The sequence below is a fragment of the Herpailurus yagouaroundi genome, unplaced genomic scaffold (assembly GCF_014898765.1).
Source record: "Herpailurus yagouaroundi ecotype Mexico unplaced genomic scaffold, PumYag 187, whole genome shotgun sequence".
Taxonomy (NCBI): Eukaryota; Metazoa; Chordata; class Mammalia; order Carnivora; family Felidae; genus Herpailurus; species Herpailurus yagouaroundi.
The window spans coordinates 22,031,291-22,053,965 of NW_024412418.1; the positions used below are offsets into that span (position 1 = coordinate 22,031,291).

Below are 22,675 nucleotides of genomic sequence, written 5' to 3' on the forward strand. Positions count from 1 at the left end.
ATATTAATTATTCCAATCAATGAGCATGGAATATCTTTCCATTTGTTTGTGTCATCTTCAATTTCTTCCATCAATGTATTATAGTTTTCAGAGTACAGTTTTTTCACCTCCTTGGTTAAGTTTATTCCTAGGTATTTTATTCTTTTTTGTGCAATTGTAAATATGATTATTTTCTTAATTTCTCTTTCTGCTACTTCATTATTAGTGTATAGAAACACAACCAATTTCTGCATAAAATTTTGTTTATCCTTCAACTTAACTGAATTAATTTAATACTAATTTTTTTTTTTGGTGGAACGGTTAGAGTTTACTATGTGTAGTATCATGTCTGTTACAAATAGCGACAGTTTAACCTCTTCCTTACCTATTTGGATGTCTTTTACTTTTGTTTTGTATGGTTGCTGTGGCTAGGATTCTAGTACCATTTTGAATAATCATGGTGAGAGTTGACATTTTAGTCTTGTTCCTGATTGTCGAGGAAAACCTCTTAGTTTTTCACCATTGAGTTAATATTAGCTGTGGACTTTTCATATATGGCCTTTATTATGTTAAGGTATATTCCCTCTAACCCACTTTGTTGAGAGTTTTTATCATGAATTGTGTTGCATTTTGTCAAATGCTTTTTCTGCATCTATTGATATGATTATGAGATTTTTATCCTACATTTTGTTGATGTGGTATATCATATTGAAAGGTGACTATTGAACCATCCTTGCATCCCTGGAATAAATCTCACTTGATCTTGAATGATAACCCTTTGAATGTAGTGTTGAATATAGTTTGCTGATATTTGTCAAGGAATTTTGCATCTATGTTCATCAAGGATATTGGCCTGTAGTTTTCTTTTTATGTAGTATCTTTGTCTGATTTTGGTATCAGGGTGATACTGACCTTGTAGAATGTATTTGGAAGCTTTCCTTCTTCTATTGTTTGGAATAGTTTGAGAAAAAATAGATATTAATCCTTCTTTAAATGTTTAGTAGAATAAAATGTTTAGTGACTCCATCTGGTCCTGGACTTTTGTTTGTTGGGAGCTTTTCGATTACTGATTTAATTTCATTACTACAATTGGTCTGTTCAGATTTTTTTTTGTTTCTTTCTGATTTAGTTTTGGAAGGCTGTATGTTTTTAGGAATTTATTTGTTTCTAGGTTTTCCAATTTATTGGTATATAATTTTCATATGATCCTTTGTATTTCTGTGCTGTCAGCTGTTACTTCATTATTTCATTTCTGATCTTATTTATTCGAGTCTTCTCTCTTTTTCCTGATGCATCTGGCTAAAAGTTTATCCTATCTTTTCATAGAACCATCTATTGCTTTCATTGATCTTTTCTATTGACTTTTTAGTCTCTATTTCAGTTTTTTTGCTCTGATCTCTATGATTTTCTTCCTTCTAGTAACCTTGGACTCTGTTTGTTCTTTTTCTAATTCCTCTAGATATAAGTTTGGATTGTTTTTGTTTTTGAGATTTTTGTTTCTTGAGATGGATCTGTATTGCTATAAATTTCACTCTTATAACTGCTTTCATTGTGTCCCAAAGATTTGGGGTTCTTGTATATTCATTTTCATTTGTCTCCATGTATTCTTTAATTTCCTCTTTGATTTCTTCATTAACCCAATGACTGTTTAGTAGCATGTTGTTTACCCTCTACGTGTTTGTAATTTTTCCAGTTTTTTTTTATTGATTTATTGCTTCATACTATCATGGTTAGAAAGGATGCATAACATGATTTCAATCTTAAATTTATTGCAAATTGTTTTGTAGCCTGACATGTGATCTATCCTGGAGAACATTGGAGTTCTATTTTTTTAATAATTAACTATGTTGAGACCTTTCTTTATCTTTATCTTTCTCCTTCCTTCCTTCCTTCCTTCCTTCCTTCCTTCCTTCCTTCCTTCCTTTTAGTTATCAAACACTGAATACTGAATTTCTTTCCTTTCTACTTGTGTCCATGGTTGTCATTGGCCTAAACTTATGGTTAGTCTGGCTATTGATAAGAGAGTACCACCAGGCTGGGCCTATACAGTTTCCACACAAAAGATTCTCAACAGGGAGCTTAGAGAAGGAGAGGATGATGTTCATTTCTCTAAGATGTATAAGATAGTTGGAGTGATTTTTCAGTCTACTCATGTCTTGCTGAAACCCTGATGCACACAGGTAAAGATGAGTAACTCTCCTCCCCCTACCATCCCTGTTAGAAGAACTGCTACTTTTGAAACACTGCTACCAATGGATTTACATGTGATTTCTCAGCTGTGTGGATTCTGGGACATGGGATGGATAGAAAAGTTAAGGTATTAAGGTTTGTTGTTCTAAAGATACTCCTTTCATGCTAGGAGAGTGTAATTGTATTCTTATAGCATGATTCCCTTATGGGGCCTCTAGTAAACCCAGAAAATATGGTAAAATGAAGATGATACCTGAATTCCAAAGATAATATATCTAGAATAAAAGAAGAGAGTCTCCAGGATATTTAGAAACAAAGAAATATACCTAGGCTTTAATGATAAACCTCTTGGATTTAAATTCTTTCTGACCCAGTGTCAACCTTCTCCTATAACCTGCTATTTTTGCCAGACTTGCACTTGTCCTCTGAGCTACAGTAATGCTAAAGCTGGCTTTTTGCCCCTTCCATGCCTATCCTGACTTTTGAACTTGCATGGAAATCTTCCATTTAAGGAAAAAATCTGCATCAGGAAAAAAAAAAAAAAAAAACACAGTCTAGCATACTATGCTTTGTCTTTCATGCTATGAAACCATCTTCACCTCTAAATCACATACCAGAAAATTACTCTTTCAAAATAAATAAAATGCAGTTTCATCTACAATCACAGACAGTTTTTTACTAGGAAAATTTGATAATCAATAATCCCTAAATCATTGGAAAAGAAGACCCTGCTAATGTTTATCTCGGTCAAAGGACTACTGCAAATTCTTGATAATATGTGGCAAAGGTTGATTTATATAAATAAACAAGGTTTTCTGCAATTTGTATTGTAGAATTTAAGGTTAATTCAAAGATCCAAAGATTCACTGAAATATTACCATGGCATCATTCTCATCCCTAGATCTAATCCCTAACATCTTTTTGATGTTAACAAGTAACACTGGCAGACATTTGGAATCAGGAACATTGAGGTTATGATTCACTTAGGCTGTACAGGTGTGACCTCCATACCTTCAGTCTACTTCAGACCCACTTTTCCTAGAGCACTATATATATGTTGCTAAGGGTAATTGATAGAATAAAGTTAATACTTTTTAATAGGTTTTTGGAGTGTTGGTGGGGGTTTGGAGCCAACAACCAAGAAAGAATTCTTGAAGACATCTTTGGTACAAAAAGGCAGTTTTATTAAAGCACTGGGACAGGACCCTGGGCAGGAAGAGCTGAACTGGGGTTGTGCAGAGTGGCTGCTTATACTGTGGAGTTGGGGGAGGTAAAGTCAAGAGGAAGTTTCTTAAAGGGATTTCCATACGCTAAAGAGGATTTACAGATTACTAGAGACCTGGGTATTGTCAAGCTAAGGTTGATTTTTCCTCTTGCAAAACATTATCATTAAGATAGTAGGGAGTTCCTGGAGATGAATCTATTGAGAAGATTATCCCTTTCTTATAATATTACTAACATATTTGTAAACTGATGAAGACTATCAGATTAACCATTTGTTTTCTGGGGATGGGGGATTGTGCTACCTTGTACTTGGCCCTCACCTTGCCTTATGGTCCCTTATCACTTTTTTGCTTCTCTTTCTCCAGTGTGAGTTCTTGCTCAATGAAGCCGCTGTCAAAATTTCCTAAAATATTTTTCTCAAAACTAAGTTTTGTGTTTGTATGGCTCTGTTGACATGCATGAGGAATTTCTGCTGGAGACAAAAATGTTTCAAAAAATTGAATAAACCAAAAAGTAGAATATAATTTGGTTCTAAGTTCATTCTGACTTGTCATTCCAAAATGATCTTGTAAATACTTGGAAATGGAGACTTGGCCCTATTTTGGATAAGTTCTGGGGATTTTAATTTATTAAAAAAATGCATATTTCACATTTATCTGACATTTATATTACTTCATTGACACAACTAGATACCTCAATTAGAAATTTCTAATAAGCTGTCAGATGTTTTTTTTTTCTATCTTTCATAAACTTTCAACTTAATAAAGAAGATAATTTTCTTTTATTTATTTATTTATTTATTTATTTATTTATTTATTTATTTAAATTTATTGTCAAATTGGTTTCCATACAACACCCAGTGCTCATCCCAAAAGGTGCCCTCCTCAATACCCATCACACCCCCTCCCCTCCCTCCCACCCCCCATCAACCCTCAGTTTGTTCTCAGTTTTTAAGAGTCTCTTATGCTTTGGCTCTCTCCCACTCTAACCTCTTTTTTTTTTTCCTTCCCCTCCCCCATGAGTTTCTGTTAAGTTTCTCAGGATCCACATAAGAGTGAAAACATATGGTATCTGTCTTTCTCTGTATGGCTTATTTCACTTAGCATCACACTCTCCAGTTCCATCCACATTGCTACAAAGGGCCATATTTCATTCTTTCTCACTGCCACATAGTACTCCATTGTGCATATAAACCACAATTTCTTTATCCATTCATCAGTTGATGGACATTTAGGCTCTTTCCATAAGTTGGCTATTGTTGAGAGTGCTGCTATAAACGTTGGGGTACAAGTGCCCCTATGCATCAGTACTCCTGTATCCCTTGGGTAAATTCCCAGCAGTGCTATTGCTGGGTCATAGGGAAGATCTATTTTTAATTTTCTGAGGAACCTCCACACTGCTTTCCAGAACGGCTGCACCAATTTGCATTCCTACCAACAGTGCAAGAGGGTTCTCATTTCTCCACATGCTCTCCAGCATCTATAGTCTCCTGATTTGTTCATTTTGACCACTCTGACTGGCGTGAGGTGATATCTGAGTGTGGTTTTGATTTATATTTCCCTGATGAGGAGCGACGTTGAGCATCTTTTCATGTGCCTGTTGGCCATCCGGATGTCTTCTTTAGAGAAGTGTCTATTCATGTTTTCTCCCCATTTCTTCACTGGATTATTTGTTTTTCGGGTGTGGAGTTTGGTGAGCTCTTTATAGATTTTGGATACTAGCGCTTTGTCCGATATGTCATTTGCAAATATCTTTCCCATTCCGTTGGTTCCATTTTGTTGGTTGTTTCCTTTGCTGTACAGAAGCTTTTTATCTTCATAAGGTCCCAGTCATTCCTTTTTGCTTTTAATTCCCTTGCCTTTGGGGATGTGTCGAGTAAGAGATTGCTACGGCTGAGGTCAGAGAGGTCTTTTCCTGCTTTCTCCTCTAAGGTTTTGATGGTTTCCTGTCTCCCATTCAGGTCATTTATCCATTTTGAGTTTATTTTTGTGAATGGTGTGAGAAAGTGGTCTAGTTTCAACCTTCTGCATGTTGCTGTCCAGTTCTCCCAGCACCATTTGTTAAAGAGACTGTCCTTTTTCCATTGGATGTTCTTTCCTGCTTTGTCAAAGATGAGTTGGCCATACGTTTGTGGGTCTAGTTCTGGGGTTTCTATTCTATTCCATTGGTCTCTGTGTCTGTTTTTGTGCCAATACCATGCTGTCTTGATGATGACAGCTTTGTAGTAGAGGCTAAAGTCTGGGATTGTGATGCCTCCTGCTTTGGTCTTCTTCTTCAAAATTCCTTTGGCTATTCGGGGCCTTTTGTGGTTCCATATGAATTTTAGGATTGCTTGTTCTAGTTTCTAGAAGAATGCTGGTGCAGTGTTGATTGGGATTGCATTGAATGTGTAGATAGCTTTGGGTAGTATTGACATTTTGTAATATTTGTTCTTCCAATCCATGAGCACAGAATGTTTTTCCATTTCTTTATATCTTCTTCAATTTCCTTCATAAGCTTTCTATAGTTTTCAGCATACAGATCCTTTACATCTTTGGTTAGATTTATTCCTAGGTATTTTATGCTTCTTGGTGCAATTGTGAATGGGATCAGTTTCTTTATTTGTCTTTCTGTTGCTTCATTATTAGTGTATAAGAATGCAACTGATTTCTGTACATTGATTTTGTATCCTGCAACTTTGCTGAATTCATGTATCAGTTCTAGCAGACTTTTGGTGGAGTCTGTCGGATTTTCCATGTATAATATCATGTCATCTGCAAAAAGTGAAAGCTTAACTTCATCTTTGCCAATTTTTATGCCTTTGATTTCCTTTTGTTGTCTGATTGCTGATGCTAGAACTTCCAGCACTATGTTAAACAACAGCGGTGAGAGTGGACATCCCTGTCATGTTCCTGATCTCAGGGAAAAAGCTCTCAGTTTTTCCCCATTGAGGATGATGTTAGCTGTGGGCTTTTCATAAATGGCTTTTATGATGTTTAGGTATGTTTCTTCTATTCTGACTTTCTCGAGGGTTTTTATTAAGAAAGTTGTTGAATTTTGTCAAATGCCTTTTCTGCATCGATTGACAGGATCATGTGGTTCTTATCTTTTCTTTTATTAATGTGATGTATCACGTTGATTGATTTGTGAATGTAAACCAGCCCTGAATCCCAGGAATGAATCCCACTTGATCATGGTGAATAATTCTTTTTATATTTTGTTGAATTCGATTTGCTAGTATCTTATTGAGAATTTTTGCATCGATATTCATCAGGGATATTGGCCTGTAGTTCTCTTTTTTTACTGGGTCTCTGTCTGGTTTAGGAATCAAAGTAATACTGGCTTCATAGAATGAGTCTGGAAGTTTTCCTTCCCTTTCTATTTTTTGGAATAGCTTGGTAACAATAGGTATTATCTCTGCTTTAAACGTCTGGTGGAACTCCCCTGGGAAGCCATCTGGTCCTGGACTCATATGTTTGGAAGTGTGTGGGTGTTTAGGAATTTGTTCATTTCTTCCAGGTTTCCGGGTTGTTGGCATATAATTTTTCATAGTATTCCCTGATAATTGCTTGTATGTCTGAGGGATTGGTTGCAATCATTTCATTTTCATTCATGATTATATCTCTTTGGGTCATCTCCCTTTTCTTTTTGACAAGCCTGGCTAGAGATTTATCAATTTTGTTTATGTTTTCAAAAAACCAACTCTTGGTTTCTTTGATCTGCTCTACAGTTTTTTTTTTAGATTCTATATTGTTCATTTCTGCTCTGATATTTATTATTTCTCTTCTTCTGCTGGGTTTAGGCTGTCTTTGCTGTTCTGCTTGTATTTCCTTTAGGTGTGCTGTTAAATTTTGTTTTTGGGATTTTTCTTGTTTCTTGAGATAGGCCTGGATTGCAATGTATTTTCCTCTCAGGACTGCCTTCGCTGCATCCCAAAGCATTTGGATTGTTGTTTTTTCATTTCCGTTTGTTTCCATACATTTTTTAATGTCTTCTCGAATTGCCTGGTTGACCCACTCATTCGTTAGTAGGGTGTTCTTTAACCTCCATGCTTTTGGAGGTTTTCCAGACTTTTCCTGTGGTTGATTTCAAGCTTCATAGCATTGTGGTCTGAAAGTATGCATGGTATGATTTCAATTCTTGTATACTTATGAAGGGCTGTTTTGTGACCCAGTATGTGATCGATCTTGGAGAATGTTCCATGTGCACTCGAGAAGAAAGTCTACTCTGTTGCTTTGGGATGCAGAGTTCTAAATATATCTGCCAAGTCCATCTGATCCAATGTATCATTCAGGGCCCTTGTTTCTTTATTGACCGTGTGTCTAGATGATCTGTCCATTTCTGTGAGTGGAGTGTTAAAGTCCCCTTCAATTACCACATTCTTATCAATAAGGTTGCTTATGTTTGTGAGTAATTGTTTTATATACTTGGGGGCTCCTGTATTCGACACATAGACATTTATAATTGTTAGTACTTCTTGATGGATAGACCCTGTGATTATTATATAATGCCCTTCTTCATCTCTTGTTACAGCCTTTAATTTAAAGTCTAGTTTGTCTGATATAAGTATGGCTACTCCAGCTTTCTTTTGACTTCCAGTAGCATGATAAATAGTTCTCCATCCCCTCACTTTCAATCTGAAGTTGTCCTCAGGTCTAAAATGAGTCTCTTGTAGACAGCAAATAGATGGGTCTTGTTTTTTTTTTTTTTTTAATCCATTCTGATACCCTGTGTCTTTTGGTTGGAATATTTAGTCCATTTACGTTCAGTGTTATTATAGAAAGTTATGGGTTTAGAGTCATTGTGATGTCCGTAGGTTTCATGCTTGTAGCCATGTCTCTGGTACTTTGTCTCACACGATCCCCCTTAGGATCTCTTGTAGGGCTGGTTTAGTGGTGACAAATTCTTTCAGTTTTTGTTTGTTTGGGAAGACCTTTATCTCCCTTCTATTCTAAATGACAGACTTGCTGGATAAAGGTTTCTCGGCTGCATACTTTTTCTGGTCATCATATTGAATATCTCCTTCCATTCCTTTCTGGCCTGCCAAGTTTCAGTAGAGATATCGGTCACGAGTCATATAGGTCTCCCTTTATATGTTAGAGCACGTTTATCCCTAGCTGCTTTCAGAATTTTCTCTTTATCCTTGTATTTTGCCAGTTTCACTATGATGTGTTGTGCAGAAGATCGATTCAAGTTACGTCTGAAGGGAGTTCTCTGTGCCTCTTGGATTTCAATGCCTTTTTCCTTCCCTAGTTCAGGGAAGTTCTCAGCTATTATTTCTTCAAGTACACTTTCAGCACCTTTCCCTCTCTCTTCCTCCTCTGGAATACCAATTATGTGTAGATTATTTCTCTTTAGTGCATCACTTAGTTCTCTAATTTTCCCCTTATACTCCTGGATTTTTTTATCTCTCTTTTTCTCAGCTTCCTCTTTTTCTATAATTTTATCTTCTAGTTCACCTATTATCTCCTCTGCCTCTTCAATCTGAGCCATGGTCGTCTCTATTTTATTTTGCAGTTCATTTATAGCATTTTTAGCTCCTCTTGACTGTTCCTTAGTCCCTTGATCTCTGTAGCAATAGATTCTCTGCTGTCTTCTATATTGTTTTCAAGCCCAACGATTAATTTTATGACTATTATTCTAAATTCTCTTTCTGTTATATTGTTTAAATCTTTGTGATCAGTTTGTTAGCTGTTGTTATTTCCTGGAAGTGTTTTTGAGGAGAATTCTTCCGTTTGGTCATTTTGGATAGTCCCTGGAGTGGTGTGGAACTGAGGGTCACTTCCCCTGTGCTGTCTTGAAAAAACTTGCGTTGGTGGGTGGGGCGCAGTCAGACCTGATGTCTGCCCCCAGCGCACCGCTGGGGCCACAGTCAGACTGGTGTGTACCTTCTCTTCCCCTCTCCTGGGGCGGGATTCACTGTGGGGTGGTGTGGCCCGTCTGTGCTACTTGCACATTGCCAGGCTTGTGGTGCTGAGGATCTGGCGTATTAGCTGGGGTGGATCGGCAAGGTGCACAGGGGCGGGAGTGGCAGGCTCAGCTTGCTTTTCCTTCAAGATCCCCTTCAGGAGGGGCCCTGTGGCAGTGGGAGGGAGTCAGTCCTGCAGGAGGGATGGATCCGCATAAGCACAGCGTTGGGTGTTTGTGCGGTGCAAGCAAGTTCCCTGGTAGGAACTGGTTCCCTTTGGGATATTGGCTGGAGGATGGGCGAGGGAGATGGCACTGGCGAGCACCTTTGTTCCCCACCAAGCTGAGCTCTGTCGTCCGGGGCTCAACAACTCTACCTCCCGTTGTCCTCCAGCCCTCCCACTCTCTGAGCAGAGCTGTTAACTTATAACTTTCCAGATATTAAGTCCTGCTTGCTGTCAGAACACACTCCCTCCGGCCCCTCTGCTTTTGCAAGGCAGACTGGGGGTCTCTGCTTGGCCGGCAGGCTGCCCCTCCGCCCCAGCTCCCTCCTGCCAGTCCGTGTAGCGCGCACCGCCTTGCCGCCCTTCCTACCCTCTTCCGTGGGCCTCTCATCTGCGCGTGGCTCCAGAGAATCCATTTGCTGGTCTTCTGGCAGTTTTCTGGGTTATTTAATCAGGTGTAGGTGGAATCTAAGTGATCAGTAGGACGCGGTGAGCCCAGTGTCCTCCTACGCCCCCATCTTCCCCTTGGAATCTCCAAGAAGATAATTTTCTATACCAAATGTTTACACATTTAGATACCATTTTGGGGAAATGTTGCATTTGTAAACTCTCATGGATCCATGAATGATGGATGTTATTAACACACAAAACTTTTTTTATGACTATTTATTTATTTTGAGGGAGAGAGAGAACAAGAGTGAGTTCGCTGGGGTAGGGGCTGAAAGAGAGGAAGAGAGAGAGAGAGAATCCCAAGCAGGCTCCACATTGTCAGCCCAAAGCCCTATGTGGGGCTTGATCTTACAAAATGTGAAATCTTGATCTGAGCTGGGGTCAACAGATACTCAAACAGTTGAGCCACCCAAGCACCCCTAACCCATAAGCCTTTTGAAAACTTCAGACCAGTGGCTTACTGATTCCAAACACTCCTTTTTTATTTGTCTATATAACTGTGTTCATGCAACTAATTTTCGAAGAACATTCTGTATTCTCACTTAGCTTCTTCCATCCTGCAGGCTCAATTTTAATTTTACCTTTTCAGATTGCATAATATTTCATCTACCTAAACTCACAATGGCACAATCTTTCTTTGTTGTCTGAGCCATTCTATTTATCTTTAACATTTAAATCAAGAGCTGTGGAATAAAATTGACTTGAAGTTTGAGTCTAAGTACTTTGACTCACTGCTGTGTGAACATGGACTTTTAAATCCTCTGTTCCCTCTTTTGTAAAATGGTGGTAGTAATACTTATTTGAGAATACGTGTGTTTATGTATTGGGGTACCTGGGTGTCTCAGTTGGTTGACTGTCAGACTATTGATTTCAGCTCAGGTCATGATCCCAACTTGGCTCTTTGCTGAGCAAGGAGCCTACTTAAGATTCTCTCTCTTAATGGATGCCTCATTTGGATAAACATCAGGTCATGATCACACAGTTAATGGGTTCAAGCCCCACATCGGACTCTGCTGTCAGCATGGAGCCCATTTCAGATCCTTTGTCCCCTTCTTTCTCTGCACCTCCCCAACCCATACTCTCTCTCTCAAAAATAAATAAGCATTAAAAAAAAAAAAACAAAAAGATTCTCTCTCCCCTTGCCCTTCTCTCTCTAAAGTATTTTTTTTTTAAATATGATGGTATATATAAAGGATTTAGCACAATTCCTGGGCCATAGAAAACAATAAATGTTGCCTTATCATCATGACTGATAGTCTGGTTTTACCATAGTTGGAATAATTTAAGGGCCTCTCTTTTTAGTATTCAGACTAAGACTCTAAGATCTCTATCTTGTTTATATCAGATTGTCTTCCTTTGTTTCTTAGCACACCTCCGCCCTTAAATAGCTTTTACACTATGTATAACCACTTTAAAGAGGAGAGTTTCCAACTTCCTGTAGGTTTTGCCTGAAATGTACCCTTCCCTGGTATTAGAGAATAGTGATAGTTTCCGTCAGTCAGTCATGAGGCCCAACAGTTTCCACTAATGATACTTAAAATTTCTTGAGAACAAAAGCTTATGTTGTAACATTTTTAGAAAGTTGTGCTACTTAACTTTATATTTGTAATTTGTAGCTTTCTACCCAGCCAGTCTGTAATAAAAGTGATATCCCACAACCCCCCATTATCTGGCAGATAGTAGTTGTACAATAAATATTTTCTTTTCATGATCATCAGCCTGAAAACAAGGGCTTTCTTTACTTTTACTTTCCATCTCTTCCAGTGCTTTCTCTCCAGTGAAGTTGTTAATAAGAAATGAAATGCCCAAAGCCAGGATTCAGAGGACAGTAGCCTAGGGCTTGGATAAGACATAATGCAGAGAAGAAAGCCCAATTCACAACTGGGCTTCTTTCCAATATGACTCAGCTTCCATTTTATTTATTGACTCTGAGTTAGGATGGAATTCTACCTTAGAAATACTTCAACTTTTAAGGATAAAGTGGTAGTATATATATTTTTCTTTCAACCTCAATATTCATCCTCACAGGTAAATTCTGTTTTCCACTGTGACATGAAGACAACAGAATACTTGTTCACATATCATTGATTGTGGGCAGAGTCTTTGCCAGTCTAACAGTAGTTGTCAGAGATAAAGTTCCAATTATAAAACAAACACATAAAAAAGAATTTTTGTTGAATTAAACTGCCATGCTACCAAAAGTCATTTAAAACACTATTGAAAAACAAAACCACCTAGTTAGGTTTTACTTAGAAGAAGGGAGAGGGAGAAAGAGTTAAAACAGTTTGGCGGCCTGCTATTTTTTTCCTATAAAGTCATAAAGCTTAATTCAAAAATTTTCTGGAATTTATAGTGCCAGAGGCTAAGCTAAAAATAATTTCCCCTCATTAGATCTTGTAGTTTAACCTCTGAAGTGGAAGGTTTGTGACAGCTACATCAAGACTCCAACTCACAAAAGCACCATTCAAAAAGGAAAAGAATAAAGAGGAACTGTTGCTATTAAATGACCCATAGAGAATCCAGGAGACAAAGAAGACTATTTCTGTCACTTTCTGGGACCAAGCATAGGGTTGCTGGGCTGTTCCAGGTGGATCACTTCTGTCAGCTCTAAAGGTATCATGTGCTAAATGAGCATGAAATTTTATCTGGGAGCAAAGCCTTGGAAGTTAAACTTGACTAGACAATGACAGGAATCTAAGGAGAAAAAAAGCAGCCAAGGGTTTGCTCAATAACCCCAGTGAAAATTAATAATCAGTAATTGTCTCTCTATCTCCTTTCCCAAACACTGAACAGAGCTTTTGTATTGTGCCTATAGAATGGAGAAAAAGAAAGCCAAAAAGACTTGAACTCCAGACTACTCTTGAAATCTGGGACTAATGTTAAGGGGTGGGTTTAATTTCTGAAATAAAGACTTCTAGATTTTAGTATTGTGTTTTTATTTCTATTTTTATTTTTGTATTTCTTTAACTTCATGATCCACCTGGTAAAATACTTATTACGTTATTTTAGTCTCCCCATTTTTATTGGATAACAGATTCTGATATTCTTTGTGATCTGCTCAGTCATGTTTGTGATCATGTCAATAATAGGGGAAGAAGAGATGAGGACCAGTGTATTGGCTGAATTCAATCAGGTGAACAGAGCCCCTTTGAGTAATGTAGAATAAAAGACTATGATAAGGATTAGGCCAACTACAGTTGTGGCAGTTTTTTTTTAAACTTGTGGAAATTGCCTCTTTGGTGGGAAACTAAAGATGCCACAAATCCACAAAATCAGTTGTTGGGAAGACAACATGGACATAAAATTGGGGAAAGTGAGGACACATTGGAATTTGTGAGGATGAATTGAACTAGCATCTGCCTCTCAAGGCTTTCAGTCTTAATGATGTGGGCAACCTGCAAAAGGCACTGGCACTCTTTCCTCTGGCCCAGGACTCAGAAAAACTGAAAGAGAGTCCTATTGGAAACTGGAGGAGATGTGGGTCCTGATGCTGCCTCATGCCAACAAGGTGAGCCAACAGATTAATAGAGATGAATGGCATCCACAAGAGCTCCTGACCCAATATCTTTATTCAGAGAAAAATGGCTTCTGCTTTACTTCTGCACATTTCTCTTAGAGTCAACAGTAACCTAGAACTATACAGGCAAGGATTCTAGGAAACATAATTCTAGCTTAGCTATGTAGATGCTATTAAAAAACTGTTATGACACATATTTATTCACTACCATGATTTCCGGGCACTGTACCAATTTTTATCCCATTTAAATACTCCCATGAGAGGGGTGCCTGGGTGGCTTCGTCGGTTAAGCATCTGACTGTTGATTTTGGCTCAGGTCATGACCTCATGGTTTGTGAGATGGAGCCCCATGCATCAGGCTCTGCACTGACCATGGAGCATGCTTAAGGATTCTCTCTGTCTCCCTCTCTTTCTGTCTCTACCCCTTCTCTCTTTCAAAATGACTAAATAAACTTAAAAGAATAAAAAATATGAGAAAGTATTTCATCCTTGAGAAATCTGATGTTACATAGGTCAATGAACCTTTCTAAAACTTCTAGAAACTGAGAGAGAGAGATCAGATTTTAAATTAAGACCAAGTATTTTGACTTCAGCTAATGATTAATCCTTAGGTTTTCCTTTGTTAACATTATACCATCCACAAATGAATACTTTTTTACACTGTATATCAGTCAGGGTTCCAGGAAGAAGCACATGGCATTGCCCATCCTAGGTTATTTGAGAGAGCTTAATAAAGGAACTATTTGGAAAGATTTTTCATCAGGGATGAGGAAAAAATAGTAAATTCCCCAGTACTAGCAACTTCCTGACTACTAGCAGAAAGTTACTACAACCACTAAATCTGAAAATGCAAGGAAAGAAAGCAGTTACTACTCCCCGAAGTGAGTAGCTGTATGAAGAGGGCCATCAAACAAGAGCTGAGTCTTTGGTAAAAGGAAAAATCCAACTTATGGTGCTTAGAAAGAAGGGAACAGAAAGAATAAATACTCCAACTTTACTGTGTTTCAGCCTCCCTTCTTGTGCCTTCCATTTACTGACTTCTGTTCATATAAGTCAACTAACTCTTGGATACCAATGAGCTAAGGAGTCCTTTTATACAATCAACAGAAGTAAGAAGTCAGTATCTTGAGGGGCAGAGCAGGATGAAGAAAGGTGGATGGAGACTGATCCAGAGGAGCAAACGGAAAATATCTAGCCTATACTAATTATTCCAAGAGTAAAGCATTGCTAATGATTTTAGAAAAACATTTTGCTTTTACACAGACTCATAAACATACACTAAAACATTTTTTTAAAGGTAATACCTAAACTAACTTTCTTTCTTTCTTTCTTTCTTTCTTTCTTTCTTTCTTTCTTTCTTTCTTTCCTAAACTTTTCTTACTTACTATCTAGTAAATATTTCTATGGTTTTCATCATGGACCGTTTTTCAAATTTTGAATAATGAGCTAGTTTTAGAAAAAGCAAAGAAATAAAAACAAAACCACAAAGCCAAACCTATGCCATAGCATCAGCTTCTGGTGGGGGTGGTTGGCAACGGCGGGGGAGTGGGGTGGGAAGGTTGACCAGCAGAGGTATAATCCCTGAGCCCATGAGTAGATCATCAAAGCACTTGCTTCTTTAATAAAACATCAAAGGCTGCTGCATGCTGTTGGGTATTTCTGAGACTAAAACTAAGGTGAACTATAAGTGCTTCACAGCAGAAAATAGGGGAGTAAATATTTTCTGAATCCTTGGATTCTTCCTGGCAAAACTTTCCCACTAATTTTCTAAATATCCATTTCTAGGTTTCCTACATTGTAGAAAAATCTATAAGGCCCGGGAGTTCAGATTTTCTTATCTGTTTCTTGAGAAGTATTTGCCAAGTATTTAACTAGGCTCTCACCAATACCTTCCCAATGCCTATGGGAAGTGGGCCTTATGGGTAGCTAGAGGAGGAAGAGACAGCATCTCTCTTCTTACCATTAAAGCTGAAGTTTAGGCTCTAATCCCTCGATAAGGTGATTGCTAGCAAAAGCACGTGCATGCCAAGATGGGTATCAGTGCTAAGAACCTCCTTAGGCTCCACGTCCATCTTAAGATAGTGTCTCTGTCAGATTTTAACACAGCTACACAACACATATTCATGACATATGGTAGAAAGCGAATGGTGAAACTGAAGTGTCCACGTCCACAGTCTGGGGCCAACATTGACTATCCGTAAAATTGGGGGAAAATTGCTGAATTTCTTCAAACTTCTGTTTTGTCATCCGTAAAATAAGAAGAACACCATTGCCTAATTGGCTTTCTGGCAAGGAATATTTGAAATAATATGCATATACTTACCTGGCAGGGGAGATACCATGATCACGAAGGTGGTCTTCCCAGGGCGAGGCTTATCCATTGCACTCCGGATGTGCTGACCCCTGCGATTTCCCCAAATGTGGGAAACTCGACTGCATAATTTGTGGTAGTGGGGGACTGCGTTCGTGCTTTCCCCTGGAAAAAAAAAAGAAATAATATGCATAAAATACATATCATGGGGTACACAGTTAAAATGGGAGCTGCTAGAAGATTCTAGGAAGAGAATGGCTCGACTTTTTTTCAAGATTCCCTCTCCAATGCAAAATCAATTAATAGCTATCTTTTCTTAAAAAAATTTTTTTTTTAATGTTTATTCATTTTTGAGAAGGAGCATGAGTGGGGGACAGGAAGAGAGAGAGGAAGACACAGAATCCGAAGCAGGCTCCAGGCTCTGACATGTCAGCACAGAGCCTGACATAGGGCTTGAACTCACTGACTGCTAGATCATGACCTGAGCTGAAGTCAGATGCTTAAGTGACTGAGCCACCCAGGAGCACCAATAGCTATCTTTTCTGAGTTGAGAATCTGCTAAGGCCAGCAGGAAAGCCAGTCCTGAAGGTGCAAGAGGGTCCTCAGAGTCTGTGAGTTCCAGGAAGAAAACTAGGAAGAAAAAAATTGACAGAGCCTGGGAATCAGCAGTAAAGTACAAAGATCAGAATATTAAAAATATGGAGAAGAGGTGGCCTGCAGAGATTCATATATCCAGATGGGAAGGGCAAGGCTGGCTTTGATGACTGTTCTCAGGGGAAGACCCACAGGTTCCCTTATTCACTGACATTGACCTCTTTGCATATAGTCCTTCTTTGCTATAAGCCTATCAAAACACTGCTTCCTTTAAATGTCCCTGTAACTCCTCTTTCTGCCTAATTCTATAATCACTCTAGTTTTTCTTTTGTTTGGTCAGACCTAACAGTTCTTTTGTGTGTGTGGCATTCTTCCTTGCAACAAACAATAATCCTGGCTTTGTTGGTCTAAAGGTTCATGCAGGTAATCTGTGGCTTACTGGGGTAAAAGAAATCTGAGAGATGAGTAGCTTTCTCCTGGTGCCTCAGGAGAGAGTGCCAACCTGTAAAAGCAGAGGGTCAGATAATGTTTTATCTCCTACAATTTATGGAACTTCCACTCTATAACATCTCCCAGAAATTATAACTAAGTCTCAGAGTAGTAGTAAAAAAAAAAAAAAAAAAAAAAAAAAAAAAAAGTAACATGGCTTGCAAGGAGAAGTAGAAAGTAGAAAATGGGAAGCTCCTAGATAATCAGACATAAGGGGACACAGGCAACACATTAAGCAATAGAGTAGCAATCTAATAATATACTCATTTAATAGGAGTTGATTTGAAACAAAAGCCATTTTGTCAATTAGTTGAATAATTTTAAAACTGAAAGAGTCAGCAAATAGACTAAGAATTATGGACACTGATGAGACCAAAATTAGCCTCCTAGAAAATTACATATTTAAAAAAAAAGCAAAATACAGAGTAAAACTACAGAACAATGGAAATAAAGAAAGAAAAGATAGGAGACACGAGGATATGTTCAGGAGTCCTTGTAGATGTATTTCAGATGGGAAACATGAATAGATGAAAGACAGGAAAAAAATAAACGAATACTAAGGGAAACTTTCTTCTCTTGAGGCTTCAGGTTGCAAATAATCACTAAGTTCCTTTTAACATTGATAAAAAAGTGTCCTTGCCTGGGCATATTCTCATAACATTGCTAAATGCTAAGGATAACTTTTTCGTTGTTGTTAAGTACATAATTTTGCAGACTTAGAGACAGGTTCCTTAGTAAATAAAAATAATCAGACCAATTACAGACTTCTTTTCTACCACCTTGTAAGTCAATGAATTTGTAATAACACCTGCAGAGTACAGAGTAGTGAGGCTACAATCAAAGAATACTGCAGTAAGCCAGGGTATAATTTATCTATTAGGGAGACTGAGAGACATTTGAGGCACTGAAAGAATGAGAGAATGTATCACTAACATTTCCAATCTGTGGTTTCCTTGAGATAAAACTCTAGAAAAAGAAAAAAAAAAATCGAAATAGTGACCTCTAGATAGGAGGACTCTAAAAGGAGAGGAAATGGTGATAAGAACAAATCTTAAAAAGTATAGTTAAATATAAAAAGATGCTGAAGAGTGACTGTGACTATGTAATTTAGGTGTTAAATAAGCAATCTGTTAACATAGCAGAACACACTGTAGGGAAATCCTAACAGGCTAAAGTAGATGTTACTAGCATGTTCTAGGAATTTGTGACTGAGGATTGGGATGATGAGGTGGAAGAAAAGCATCTAAAAATCTCACAGTGATAGATGTGAAAAAGTGAGAAACTTGTTTTAAAAGTTTCATTTTGGGGACAGGGTAGTGAGGAAATATAGAGTATTTAGTTCAAAGAAATAATTGAAATATTTCTTTATAGGGGCGCCTGGGTGGCGCAGTCGGTTGGCGTCCGACTTCAGCCAGGTCACGATCTCGCGGTCCATGAGTTCGAGCCCTGCATCGGGCTCTGGGCTGATGGCTCAGAGCCTGGAGCCTGTTTCCGATTCTGTGTCTCCCTCTCTCTCTGCCCCTCCCCCATTCATGCTCTGTCTCTCTCTGTCCCAAAAATAAATAAACGTTGAAAAAAATTAAAAAAAAAAGAAATATTTCTTTATACAATATTTCTTTACATAGAATAGAACCACATGTGTGATTATCGAATTTGGGAACAGTGGGTAAGCAATAATAGAATGAAGTGGTATGAAATCCCCACATTGACAGGGCAAAGAGGAAGATCAATAGTAACCCATTCTAACCAGAAAAAAAGAATTGGAAAGGAGAAAAGAGCAAAGTAAAATTCATAATAGATATAATTGAAGGTAGGAGAAATAAGCTGAAATGTTTTTATACAGGAAATGTGATTGGAGCAAATTCTCCAACCATAAATGGGACACTGTTGAGTGGGTTACCAAACAAACAAAGACACACATCAAAAAACACTGTTATATGCTATCCCCCAAAGCTTATTTCAATTGTTAAAAAAGAAGCTTTATATAAAACTGCATTTGATTACACAGTGGTGTACTAAAAGAGACCCTAAAATCCAAACAAAAATATAAATGGAAAAATCAACATAAATATTAGTTAACAAAAATCAAAGTTTAAAAGCATAAAAAGTGGCAAGGTATGAGTAAGGAGGAATTGCACATAATAATCAAAGCCACAATTAACTAGGAAAGGATTATAGTCCTATTACTCTATATATCAAACAAATCTATAATACAAAACAATGGAATTCAAGAAGAAATTGATGAAATTAACATTATGAGGTACATTTTAAATAAACCTCTTTCAGAACACATAGATATAATAAAAACAGGTAAAATTGTATTTATTTTACATATTTTGATGAGTAACTTTAAAATTTGTAAAAATTGGCATGTGTTGGTTGCCAATAACATGCAGAAAGTGTTAAAAGGCAGATTGTGCAGGCCAGTTTCTCATCTTAAGAAGATAATAAAATTGTAGCAAAAGTAGTTACTAATTAGAATATAAGAAACATTCTTAAATGGCATAGGATCAAAGATAAAATCAAAACAAATTATAAGCTATCTTGAAACTAATGAAAAGTACATGCTTAATAAAAAAATCCTATGAAAAGGTGAAATTTGTCACCTAGAAAATTTATAGCGGTAAATGCCTGCATTATTAAATATGAAAGTCTAAAAATAAATGACTTTAGTGCTCTTTTAAGAAACTTGAAAATGACAGCATTATAAACCAGAGCTAAGTAAAAATAATTAATTGTTAGAAAGAAAATCTGAAATTAATGAAATGGAAAAATAAATTAGTGGCTACACCCCTTCTGTGTCTTCACTGGAGAGCCTACTCATCTTCTTTCCACAGTATGCTGTTTTTGTAAAATCTGACCTTGTTGGAGAATCTTGAAAATGAAGTTAGGGGCAACTTGAATTCATTGAGCTTTAGCAAACCATTAAGGTCTAAGAGATGTTATGGCATTAATGGACTGAATATTTTTTCTTGCATTTATAATGTTTATTAGAACTGTAGGCTAAGATGTTATGCTGAAGAGACAGCTACATTCTGTCTCTGATAACAGAATTAGTATGAACTTCTAGTGCAAATTATTTAATGTGAAACATAAGCAGGCCTTTCTAGATTACTTGATCCAAATTTTGTTCTTCCTATCTGCAATTTGGAGAAGACTTCAGGACTGGGTAGGGAACTGTAAGGGGGTCTTATTCTTGATGAGTTCATGTGATGTGTGTGTGTGTGTGTGTGTGTGTGTGTGTGTGTGTGTGTGTGGCTTTGAACTGTAGCAATTGTGCCTAGAAACTCACACTTAGCAAGCATGTGTGGCGCTGAGATGATAATTCAATTGATTTACTTAATGGAAAAGGAGAAATGGAAGCCCCTCTTATAAAGTGTATACCTAGAGCTAAATGCCCAAAGTAGGTGGCCAAAAAGGGTTGTGCCTACAAATCTGTCTCTGGGAATCATATTTTCTCAGGGCTTTTAACAGACAATATGTAGGATATTGGAAAACTTGGATTAATTTTATTTCAGAGTAAAAGCACTGTATGATGGAAAGTAAAATAAAGAAAAACCAACTGACAAAGGCAAAGGAAAAGGAGAATTCCTTAAAATTTGAGATGTTAGAAACCAAGCTAATGATATATGAAAGGGAAATATGAATCCTATAGTCCAGAATAGATAGACATTGAGAAGGAAGGAAAAAGAAAATGTGTTCAGACATGAAAAGGGAAGACCAAAATAGTATTAGTGTGAACAATCAAATCAATATTAGATGGGATTCTATGTAACATGGTTATTATAGATTGAAATTTAGCAATTGTCTCCCCTTTAGGCAACACACTCAAGAAAGTTACAGAATGAGGACATTAAGGAAAGTTCACAACACACTGGAAATATATCAAAGTAGATCTAGTGAGTCCAGTTTTAGAGTTGGTGTGGGAACTCATCAGGATAGTGTTATCCAAATTGGGGAGATGAAGAATGGCATGATTTGTTTGAACAGAATTCACTGATTTTGCATATCTTACTGTGAGAGACTAGAGATTTCAAAATCTAAGGGATTATTTAAAAAACAAACTTCTGATACAAAAACCAAGGGCAAACTAAAACTAAAATCTAAAAGGGCACTGAATTCCAGTAAACAAATGTGAATTCTAGGTATATTTGAAAAGGAATGGAACTAAATGAACAGGCATATCAAACTACTAAAATTTAAGTAGGATCTCCCTGAAAGGAATAGAATAGATCCCAGTATTGCCAAAAGAAATACGCCAGAACTAATGCTACTTGAGGCACATATCATCAATAGCTGGGGTAAGCAAGTAAAGTAAGTATCTTTGGGGGTACATGCCAGATGTATTACTCTTCAGGAGGTGACGAAAATACAGATTTCAGGAGCAACTACAGTTTTGGCCCAATAATCTGTGAAGCGTGATTCTCTAGCTGAAACAAATGTAGAACTGATGCTAAGATTTCCTACTGAGCTAGTTTCACAGGCATAACAATCCCAAATTAAATGACCGTGTCAGTGGCAATATAGCAACCAAGCAAATATCCTCACTCATAGGGGAAGGAAGAAGCCATGTGTACTAGGATAGGCTAGCTTATGCTGTGCTAACAAATTAACTCCTGCATCTCAGTGCCTAAAAATAAAAAGACTTAGTTTATATTAATATACAATGGAAGAGGCTCTGTTTCCCACATGGGTAATGTTGCTCAATGAAGCAAGCAGAGCTGCTGGTGTTTCTCTCAGTGATTTTTCACTGTTTCAGGCTAGGAAAGTCTCACATCACTTTCCATTGTTCACATTTTATTGGCCAGATCTAGTCACATGATTCTACTTAACTACAAGAGTGTGGGGGTGCCTGGGTGGCTCAGCCAGTTCAGCATCCGACTTTGGCTCAGGTCATGATCTCATGGTTCGGGGGTTCAAGCCCTGCATCTGGCTCTGTGCTGACAGCTTAAAGCCTGGAGCCTGCTTTGGATTCTGTGTCTTCCTCTCTCTCTGCCCCTCCCTCACCTTTCTCTCTCTCTCGCTCAAAAAAAAAATAAACATTTAAAAATATTTAAAAAAAAAAGAATGTTAAGAGCATTCATGTGCCTAGAATGGAAAGTTTTGGTAAACTCTGGTAACATTTAGCACATGATATTGCTAGGATTTTCCCACATCTAATGCAGCACTGGTGAGTCAGGATCACAGAACTCTAAGGGAAATGAAAATTATTAAGCTTTGAATAAAATGGATAGTAATAAGTAATCCAAGTAATGAAGGCTACCATCCTTGCAAGTCATCAAATGCCACTATCTGAGAAAGAAGAAATTATGTTTGGCTGGATGCTCTTCAATCCCAACCACCATACAGGTAAACTCTTCTGCCAAATATAATTTCTTGACTAATTTAATTTGAATTCACAGATGATGGACTCTACACAACGATCATAGATAACAGAAGTCATAGGGAAGTGAAAATCAAGAGTATTTTCTCCACCCTCTCTCCTTCAGTCAATTAGTAATGAATTATTCCTCTGGCCTTTGTGAATGTCAAGTACAGGACTTCAAAAATATAATTTGCCTGTGCCGAGGATTGGTTTTTTGGATTTTATTGATACAAGATTAGTGGCATAAGTTTTTAGTGAGTACTTCAGATTCTTTAAAAAGTGACACATATAAAAAGTTGTCAATTGTACTAATTCAGTTTGGAGTTGCTAAAATAACCATAAATTTTTTAGTAGTATTTACCTCAGATGGTGGTTGTCTGAAGAAACGAAGTCTACCTAGACGTAAAGACTGAGGTTGAGAATAAGGAAGTAGGTAAAATGTTGCA

At 37.5% G+C, this 22,675-nt stretch overlaps 2 long non-coding RNA genes and 1 other non-coding gene across 3 annotated transcripts in view; all 3 read left to right on the top strand.

Moving 5' to 3' along the window:
* Positions 1-22,675, top strand: part of LOC121043618 (uncharacterized) — a 236,179-nt gene that overhangs the window by 36,575 nt on the left and 176,929 nt on the right. The gene's annotated exons all lie outside the window — the stretch shown is intronic.
* LOC121043619 (uncharacterized) lies at positions 7,715-15,956 on the top strand. Its single transcript, XR_005796941.1, has 3 exons — positions 7,715-7,726; positions 9,245-9,254; positions 15,823-15,956. It is a non-coding gene; the product is annotated as an uncharacterized LOC121043619 (long non-coding RNA).
* On the top strand, positions 15,786-15,949 carry LOC121043991 (U1 spliceosomal RNA). Its single transcript, XR_005797051.1, has one exon. It is a non-coding gene; the product is annotated as a U1 spliceosomal RNA (small nuclear RNA).